General features: G+C 41.1%; 1 protein-coding gene across 1 annotated transcript in view; it reads right to left on the bottom strand.

The window, feature by feature from the left end:
- Nucleotides 1-5057: 5057 nt before the first annotated feature.
- The window catches only part of LOC116704094 (leucine-rich repeat transmembrane neuronal protein 4), a 122476-nt gene continuing 118617 nt past the window's right edge, over nucleotides 5058-8916 (bottom strand). Inside the window, exon 3 of the mRNA XM_032539329.1 lies at nucleotides 5058-8916. This exon is cut by the window's right edge and continues 1712 nt beyond it. The gene's annotated coding sequence lies outside the window, so the exon portion shown is untranslated.

Genomic DNA, 8916 nt, shown 5'->3' with positions numbered 1-8916 from the left:
TCAGGTCAAGAGAAATGCATGGTACAGTGTGTGTAAAAGAAAAGGGCCGAAGGGAATGGTGGAAAGGGCTCTCTTCAGCTTTCCATAGAGGGCAACGACTGAGGATTTTTTTTTTTTTTGTGGACATTTCCTTAACCTGCTTCTAACAGTTGAAAGCCAGTGTAGGCTGTATGAGGACAAGGCATTTCACATGCCTGAGGTGCTCCATTACTTACAGTGGATTTAGGACCAACAGTGACATAGAAATATTTGCCTGGTTGGAGAAAAAAAAAAAAAAGTGAGTTAAAGTTGCAAAACATTGAGAAACAACCTCAGAGTGTAATAAACCCATGTATTTTCCAGTCGAGAGTTGACAGCCCCCACACCGCCATCACACTGCGATAAAGGTCACTAAGAATCAGACACTGCATACTTACCAAGCCATCTGACCTGGCCAATCAAGCGCCAGCCACAGGCTTTTACACACAGAGTGAGTTGAGGTGGGCTGTGTGCAATCAGCTGAAAGAGGCTGACCCCTCAGCTATGTCAGACCTTTTTTTTTAACCTTTCAGATAAGGTGTGCCTTTGCAGAGGAAAAGCTGGTACCCTGCCAAAGCATAGCAACTTGCAGTATTTTGATACGATGCTGCTCGTAGCATTTCAGTGCATCTTGTAATACTTCATGATAAATATACACACATTGGTTATGTTTTTATTGTGCAAAAATGGGTGTATGTTGATGGTATATCTTACCATAATTTGTTAAATTTTAAGAATTATGGCTACTTCATAAACTTCTCCTTTTCACTAAAGATGGTATGTTCTAAAATGATCTTATTTCTAGAGCTGCACAAATTAATCTAATGAATGAATCCTCTAAAATTTTCAGTCATTAGTCCAGCGTCTTCTTAAACATGAATTATTTTCCTGTTTCTTCACTCCTCTATGACAGTTAACAGAATATATCTTTAGTTGTGGAAAAAGTAAGACATTTAAGGATTTTTTTTAGCATTATCTGACATTTTATAGACCAAAATAAATAATCGTAGTTGCAGACATACTGATTTCACTTGCAGTATCCGTTAGTAGTTGCAACAGGGCCATGACCAATGTGTCACCAAACTGACAGTTACCTGGCTACAGGTTTGAACGTGTAAAGAATAAGCAATGGTGATTTCTTGACAATTGTGTTGACGTTACCCCAGAGGGTGTGTGATCATTGGAGGAGAAAAGTAAAAGATAGCAAGACCTCATGTCCTGGAACCTGCTGTGTGCTGGACTGTGAGCGGGCCTGTCATGTTCCTCCAACTCTGTGATGGCATGATGTGTGCATGTGAAGTGACAGCGGGCTGAAGCGAACAGATCTCCCATCTCTGTGACACTGACTGTACTCCTTCGCTCAGGGTATTTGGTTCACTCAGAAACAAGTCGGCTGCATTCGTCAAGTTTACTTCCAGAGTGTATTTGCATGACAGCATCATCTCCCAAAAGTTTATAAAATAAACACCAACTCTGGAATGTAGGCTATGTGGCCGCTGTTATGCGCCTGTGTCTGTATCAGTATTACGGCTTACTTTGTGCCTCAGTTGGAGGAGATAGACAGTTGCGGGAACGTCATTGGTAATACAGTGATAGGGCCAATTTTAGTTTTAGTGCAACATCTTTCTGTTTGAAACAGGGCCCCATTTCCCAAAAGCATCTTAAAGGGGAGCCCCGGCAATTTAACACATCAAAGTCTGTTTAGAGGAGTATTACTACATTGGGAGCTCCACAGGGGGCTGCCTAAAACTTGATAAACTGCCTCAAGTGATGTTATTTGAGCGTCGGTTGGGGTTGAAGACTTCAAGTTTGAAAATGAAAAAAAAAATCTGGGGGAATAGAGGGGGAGAATAGAGAGCTTACCAGACTTCTGTAGCCCGCTGCACATCTCTGCTTAAGGCCAGCAGCTCGAGGCTTATCTCTAGTTCAGCTGCACTGATTTAAATACTGTTTTTTAAAGGAAGAGAGGATGTCAGCCCATAGTGGACCCAATAGTATCTTAGCAACAGGTTCAAAAGCAGTGCTTCATTGCCCTTTCTGGTAGAAAGTTTCAAGTCTCTTGCACCTCGGTCCACACCTAATGTTGTAATTGGGTGTGGTCAGAAGTGTGCTCTGTTGCAGCTTTAACCACACCCAACATTGATGTCAATGTATACCGACACACCCTGAAGTACACTCCTACATCTTTCTTAATCTGCAAGTATGAAGCTGCTCTTTAAGATTCTTTTGGGAACTGTTTTTACATACAATTTTGTATCTGTTTTATGTTTTGTTATTTGCTTCATTTTTGAATGATTAAATGGTGCTGGGTTTGTTTCCTGATTGCAGGAATAAAGGGTTCTGGATTCAGTACACCTAAGATTAATGTATCAAGCTATGCCTAGTGTGGCCTTAACAGGCTCATGAGTGCTGTAGAATATCAAATTTAGTCATACCAAACTGATGGCGTTCAGGTGCGGATCTGCAGCAACACAAAAAAACAAAAGTGCACTTCACTGCCCTTTACTTCCGGTGCTTTGGATACTGTACAATCAATGTGAGACACCAGTGTTTTTATTTGGAACTTCTCAGGTTCTCTAACTACAGGGGATGGCAATTGGACAGTGGGATCACAGATCACAATGTGTCTCATATTGTGGTCTGTGTTTCATGTGGAAGCTCGTTGTGGACCGTGTTGCTATTTTGAGTCACCCCCGTCATGGCTAACCACAGGCTGTCAAAGCCTGCTGAATGTGATTTTGCTTCCTCTCATTGGACTCGGTGATTGCAGTCCTGCAGGGGGTGAAACATCCAGATTACACTCATTACTGTGAGTTTGTTTAGTGATGTAACGTCTTTAACTTGTCAGTTACAGTCCAGTACAATAGAATTGCATTTATTTACATTGGGACATCTTGCTATCAATAGAATGCATTTTTACCAGGCATAATTTTTCCAGGAAAATAACGAAAGTAACACAAGGAGTTGAGAAGACAGTGAGGTAGCTTAAATACACTAAAGAAATACAATCTGCCTCATTCATTAGACATTAAAACAAAGCTGTCTCTCTAACAGCCAGAGCTGGATTCTCTGTAAAAACCACAGAGCTTGTAAAACCCTGCAACGGGCGCAGAAACAACTGCAGAATGAACCGAAGAGACACGTTTATTTTACCATCAATGTTTTCAGGGTAAATCAACAGCTAGCACCAAAAGACAGGGTGCCGTTGTAACTGACATTGTTACCATGACACGTGGAAACAGTACAGATGAACTCAATTCAATTCAATTTTATTTATAGTGTCAATTCATAACAAGAGTAATCTCAAGACACTATACAGATAGACCACACTCCAGAATTTACAAGGACCCAACAGTTCTAGTAGTTTCCTCCAGAGCAAGCAACAGTGCGACAGTGGCGAGGAAAAACTTCCTTTTAGGCAGAAACCTCGGACAGACCCAGGTTCTTGGTAGGCGGTGTCTGACGGGCCGGTTGGGGTTAGAATGAAGAGTGGCAATAACAAAAATAGAAAAAATTAGTAGTTTGTAGCAGTTCTTTGAATGTGAATTCCAATGAGCATGATCAGCTTGCTGAAGGGGATTTTGCTTGCATTTTATTTAGACTTTACCTTTGCAACCTTCTGCACAGTAATATTCTGTAGTTTTGAGAATTACCAACATTGCCCTCACTGGTAAACAACTACTGTTTCTTCTCTGTGAATTGTCTATGCTATGAACTTAAAATCCTTTATTAAAGGTCTTCTTCATGAAATATCAAATCCTTTTGATCTATTTTTGCTTAGCTTTTTTTATCTGGTTGTTGTGTCAATATAATCCTTGTGGTAAGGAACTTTTCCAGCGCAATTACATGAATTGTGGAGGGGCAACAGATTTTTTAAACAATGACTGAAATGGCTCAGGAAAGGGAAGTTCGGAGTCCCCTGCTGGAGCTGCTAACCCCGGCGACCCAATACCGGATAAGTGGATGAAGATGGATGGATGGACTGAAATGACAGAGGTGTGGATCGTTGCATCAGTCACTTTAAGCCTAAAATGTAATAAACTTTGGGATTGCGGGAATTCTTGTTGGATTTGATATGTGTATATATTGTTCCCGTGCTTCAATAGGGTATTGGTACTGTCACAGTTGAAATATATCATTTTTGACTGGTTGCCAAGCTTCAGAAAGGTGGGTCTTACAAAATAGGAGCCAGTCTGAGGGGAGACAGACAAGACTGGCGCGCTGCAGATGATAGCAAGAAACAAGTTTTTGTTGAAACTGTGATGAACAATGAATGCTAACCCTTGTCCCTGAATTCTTTTTTTTTTTCTTTCTGTGTCTATTTGTTAACCATAAACAAACTAAAACCAACAGTGAGCTCTGTGTAATGTAGCTTTGTAGTCAAGTCACCAAATGTTGAGTCCAAGTCTGAGTCCCCAAAGAACAGTTGGATCATCATCCAACTTCTGAGTCCTATTTAACTAATGCTCAAGTCCAAGTCATTAATGCACAAGTCCAAGTCGAGTCACAAGTCCAGAGATAGCAACTTGAGTCCGCCTTCGCAGCTGAATTCCCTAGTCCTTAAATCAAAGCATTTGGCCAGTACCACCTCTTTTGTTATAGTACCCACTTATTCAGCACTGTGCTTAACCTTCCACATTACACTAAGTTAAGACAATATCATAAATATTGCTTAAAAGAGCATTCAAGGATTTAGTATCACACAAGAAAGTTTAAAAGAATGCTCAGAATCCGTGAGGATAAGATATTCACATTTTAGTATTAAACAGGTCCAAAAACATTGGATCGTACATCTGCCATAATGCTACTTCATTACAACATTAATGATAATGTTGTATGGTTGTTTTCTCAGACTTCTGCTCCTTCAGAAGCAGACGATTAGAAGGCACCTTCAATGTTACATTATATAGTGTTACCTTGACACTGTAACGGAGTATAACTGCCCATTATAGTTATCTTATGTTAAAGTGTAAAATCCAAGTTCCCCTTTAAACGCAACTTACAATGCAGTATAATTCAGGCAAACAAGACATCACAACTCCCATCTTTAGATGTTTATTTCTGATATCATCATCAAAATTTTTACAAAACATTTTCTGACAATAATATACTCAAAGAAGAGCCATATTTTTGCGCTTGGACCAGGTCGCCACAAAAATGCTTTAGGTCTGAATACAGTAAAAAGAACAAAAATCCAAATAAGAAAAAAAGAATAACTCAACAACAAACCAACTACCAAAAAAACAAACAATGCAGCGCAATATTTACACCCTACACAAATCAATGCTCTCCGCAGGAAATGAATGAGAAGGAGACAGCGGGGATCCTCTGGTTTATATGGAAAGCATTAAAGTGGCGGCAACAAAAGAAACACAAAGACTAATTCTGATATTGCTTTCTATCATTTTTTCTCGGCATTCTCTCACTGCACTCTCAAGTCAACTGCATGAGTAGAATGCGGCCCGTTTAAATAAAAACCTTCCCTTCTTCGGTGCTCACATTAAATCCAATTAGGGGCACAAACGGGCTTTGTCAGACAAACGAAAAAGTGTGTTTCCCTGACAGAGGTTAATGATCATGCCCTCACTTTCTGTGTCCCCTTTGACATGAGCAATGGCAGAAAAACAGAGTCAGGACAATGCGTGTCAGAGTTTAAAGACTGCTTGCTAATGTGACACAGCATGGAACAATAACAATCAATGGGGACCGGGCTGGCCTGAACATCAGTAATGATGACATGGGTTTAGAGGAGGTGGAGGAGTAGGTGCTGCTATAGATGCACACGAACACACACGCTATCTGGGTACATGCGGGGGTAGCTAACTCACTAGCGATGCTTCCAGTCTCTCTTTCTGCTTTTTTTCGCATGACAAAGTTATTTCTTCTTAACACTTTGCAGTCTGCGCACACACTAACAAAATAGAGATACTCAAATTAGGAGTCTAGAATTGGCAGATGGGGAGCATTAGCTAGTTTCTTTTTGTTTTTGTTTTTTCTGCTTAGCCCCGTTATTCATGTGTATACGTACTGACTGTCTGGAGTCATGACTGTCTGGGTATGCCCCGGCGCTGCCTGTGGGTAAGACACAGATGTATGGCGGAGGAAGAAAAAGCTGCAACTCCACGTCTGGCTTTGAAATTCATTTTTTAAAATGTATTTATCAGGTAATGGATTAGGACCTACTGAAGCGTCGCAGATGGCCTTGGGTGAGCTGAAAAGGATGGGAGCGTCAAAAGCTGAAGTACTTTATTGTCATTTATCAAGGCATGTGCGTTGCCTGTTTGTATTTTTTTTTTTTGTGCATGTGTGTTTATGTGTGATTGTTCTGCAGATTATAAATATCTCAACCAAATCTGGTGTTTAAAACATGTGACTTTGTTTATCTTTGTATGTGAGCATGCGTTATACATACAGTTAAAAGATGTACGCATTTATCTGAGCTCTGCTGAGGCTGATTGCGTCTTGCAGTGGAAAAAAAAGCTTCCTGCGACATTAAGAAACATGAGAAAGCTTTCATTGTAACAGTAACAATGTCCTTGCACTTAACCATTTTTCTCTCTACATCCTCCCTATTGTAGAGCATCTCTGGCTGCCCCCTCATGCTCCTCTGCTTTCCCTCTCCCCTTTGGAGATTTGCATTACCTTTTCCTCTGTGCATTAACGCAGAAATATAGAACTTTTCACTGCAATTCTTCAGACCTTTATTCACCACCACCACCACCGCCCCCTGAAGCAAAAAAAAAGAGAGGAATGTTCCCAGTGGGGACTTAAACCCAAACTCAAAGAGTGAAAAAGAAGTGTGGGGCGGGGGGGAGCTCGGGGTGTACAAAACCATAAACAAACACTGCAGAAGAGGAAAGTAAAGCCTGTTGGCATAGCGGGGCGGGCGCAGACAGTCCTGGAGTTCAGCTCAAACATGCATCATTAGCATGCAGTGCCTGTGCTTCCAGCTCTCTGATGGCAAAAAGAAACGGACAAAAGACTAAATAATTACTGGCAGCAGGATTCCAACATTCCGCTGAACATATCCGATTTTATCAGGGAGGTAGTCATGATTAATCAATCGCTTATTAGTAGTTGATTTAATTGTGAACAGACAAAGATTCCAATAGCATTTTTTAATTACACACGAAGGGCAAAGTAGCTTTGATCAGTGTGTTTACACTGAATTGAACCATTATCGCTGTAGTAATTACTACGTGTGGGGTCTTGGGCTCTATCTCGTGAGACTATTAAAAGGGAAAGCCTGTCCCTGGAGTGAGTGCCCAGCACAGGCCTCTTCCTCTGTTTAACAGACTATAGAGTGCTTGGGAGTTCTACTTCAGGTGAGACAGGGGGCAGGGATTACTTTGTAAAACAGTGAAGATGTCCATGACACGTGCTGCTGGTTGTAGGGCACTCCAGACAGGAAATATCTCTCTGGTTCAGCGCTCCTCCCTAACTGGGCATAGTTTCCCAAAATATCAGCATGCGGACAGAAATAGAACATCATTAAACAGGTTAACCCGAGTCACCCAGAGGCAGACATGGAATTCAGGCCAAGGAGTTAGCAGGGGTGATATAGAGCAAGGCAAGACAATACATGGATAAAATTGAGAGAGCTCCCATTATAAAGACATTGGCACAGCTGCTATTACAAAGTAAACTCCACCAGCACTATTAAGCAACTGTACTCAGCGAATCAACTGCTTTTAATGCAATGTTCTGTACACGAAGGGGGACTGAACCCTTCTTAGTCGTGAAACCATGAAGACTTTTGGGTCACTTATTGTTTTAGGGCTGGTTTTTGGTAAAACATTTAACAAAATAATGGCACATCAAAAAGAACTTCCCAAGTTAAACTCTTGGTATAAAGAATAGCACACTTCTTCTCCCCGAGTAGACCTTGAAATGGCAGATCGTTTTGGGTTTCTTAAACATGAGGAGTAGACCGGGATGTACCGAACAACACATGGAACGGCCACCTCCTGCAAGATGAAACACGTCTGAAGTCAGAACAGAAAATGTGGCTCTCTATGAGGTTTGACACTTGAACTTATATCATAACAACAAGGCTCCCAATCTTCCAGTGATTCAGTAAAATGATTGGATTTGTGAAATTACCTCGGTAACATAATGTGTGTGTTAATGGTAGAATAGTGGCGGGAGCAGATAAAAAAATATTTATCATTGAAACAACAGGAGCGTTACAGTGGGAGCCTCTTCACCGAGTTATCTTGGTGACAGATTCCCACTGGAGAGTGATAAGGCTCCTCTTCTGTTCACAAGCAGTTTGTGTTTCAGAAGAAGTGAAGTTCACACTTCCCCCCCCCCCCATCTTTAAAGATTCACTATTTACACGATAAATAAGTTCTATTTGATTTTTGTCCTTTGATTAGTCTTATAGAATTTCTTGACATCATCTTTGAACGCCTCAAAAACTGTCTTTTATGTTCCAAGCCGAAAAGACAAAATAACGAAAAGAAAGAAAAGAAAAAAAAAATCTCAATTTGTTCATTTATCTTGAAGATACACACACATTCCAGGGACATTTTTTTGGCCCCTCGAAATTTCATCTGCAGACCAATCAGTTGCGCAGGGGGGAGACCGAGCACAGTTCCCACAACTCCCGCGAGTATGACCACTGACATGTAGAAAACGGCCCCAGGTGTACTGCTTGGATTAAGCTGGATATACTGTATTTGACAGTGCATCACAGCCATATCTGAAGTCATCATCAGCTCCACAAGTCAGTGAGAAAGAGTGCTCAACACGCCGGCCAAAGGGATACCAAATGCAATAAAGTCCAGCACTGCAGGCACGCTTTTTCTGGAGAAAAAAAAATAAGATGTCAGACAATATTCCCAGTAAAGTCCATGGGTTCATACGCAGGTTAAAGAGCAGTCAAGGTGCTGGTTC

The sequence above is a fragment of the Etheostoma spectabile genome, chromosome 16, assembly GCF_008692095.1.
Source record: "Etheostoma spectabile isolate EspeVRDwgs_2016 chromosome 16, UIUC_Espe_1.0, whole genome shotgun sequence".
Classification (NCBI taxonomy): domain Eukaryota; kingdom Metazoa; phylum Chordata; class Actinopteri; order Perciformes; family Percidae; genus Etheostoma; species Etheostoma spectabile.
Note: the sequence above shows the minus strand (reverse complement) of the source record. Positions and strands in the feature narration are given on the sequence as shown.